Source organism: Nothoprocta perdicaria, unplaced genomic scaffold (genome assembly GCF_003342845.1).
Source record: "Nothoprocta perdicaria isolate Ctin4 unplaced genomic scaffold, notPer1 scaffold_113, whole genome shotgun sequence".
Lineage (NCBI taxonomy): Eukaryota > Metazoa > Chordata > Aves > Tinamiformes > Tinamidae > Nothoprocta > Nothoprocta perdicaria.
Window position 1 is genome coordinate 2,316,303 of NW_020454239.1, and position 1,006 is coordinate 2,317,308.

The 1,006-nt window shown below is 51.1% G+C and overlaps 1 non-coding gene across 1 annotated transcript; it reads left to right on the top strand.

Annotated features, from left to right (window-relative positions):
* Window positions 1–8: 8 nt before the first annotated feature.
* On the top strand, window positions 9–80 carry TRNAQ-CUG. The gene has a single exon. It is a non-coding gene; the product is annotated as a tRNA-Gln (tRNA).
* The last annotated feature ends 926 nt before the right edge of the window (window positions 81–1,006 follow it).

Here is a 1,006-nt window from a genome sequence, read left to right on the forward strand (position 1 = left end):
GAGGAGGAGGTCCCATGGTGTAATGGTGAGCACTCTGGACTCTGAATCCAGCGATCTGAGTTCAAGTCTCAGTGGGACCTTGGCCTTTTGCCTCACTGGGAGCTTCTTGCAACTGGTTGCACGGTTTGTACTCCTGCGTTGTTCTTGGCTRCATTGCTTCTCCCATTATGGACTCGCTTGCTTCTTTTGCTCTCCTCCTGCTCTCTTCTTTCACCATTTCCACATCACAGGAGCCCACTTGTGCTGAGACTGGAAACTGCTTCTGTTCTCCTGCCCTTGCTGTATTTCACTGTCTCCTGGCGCCACCTCTCGTCTCTTGTCCTTGACAGGTGGCTCTGACAGAGAGATCTGTCGAGGGATCACAGAACAGCTCAAATGGGAAGGAACACCTTGATATCATCTATTCTGAAGCCCTGCTCAAAGCAGGGTCAAGAAGAGAAGTCTCTTCAGGACCGTCTGCAGGCAAACATTGGGTCCTGAGTGCAGAGCACTGGCCATGACTGGGCTGCACTCCCAGGTGAGTGAAGCCCCTGCTACAGCTCTGGGGAGAGCAGTAGCAGTGCACAGGCGTAAAGGGGCATAGCTGAGTTGGAGGGCATTGGACTGCACATCTAGAGTGCCTGTCAAGGCCAACAAAGAGAATGAAGGGATAGCAGCATCTCTTGTATGAAGAAAGACCAAGTGAACTGGGCCTGTTTAGCCTGGAGAAGAGAAGGTTGAGAGGGGATATGATTGAGAGGGGCAGGTCTTGTCAATATGTATGAATAACTGAAGGGATGCTGTCGAAAAAAGTAAACCAAATGGCAGAAGAAGAGACAAAGGACACAAAGGGAATTCTATTCAGTGATTCTGTGACTCCTGTGGGTATTGAGGAAAAGGGGGCAGAGGTATGTGCCTATGAACACTTCTTTCACTGTAAGGAGCACAGCTGCCTGCCGAGCAGCTGGTCTGTGCTAGACCCCTGGCCAGCGTAACTTCCACCTTCAGCTGCTGTTCTGCTTCAGCC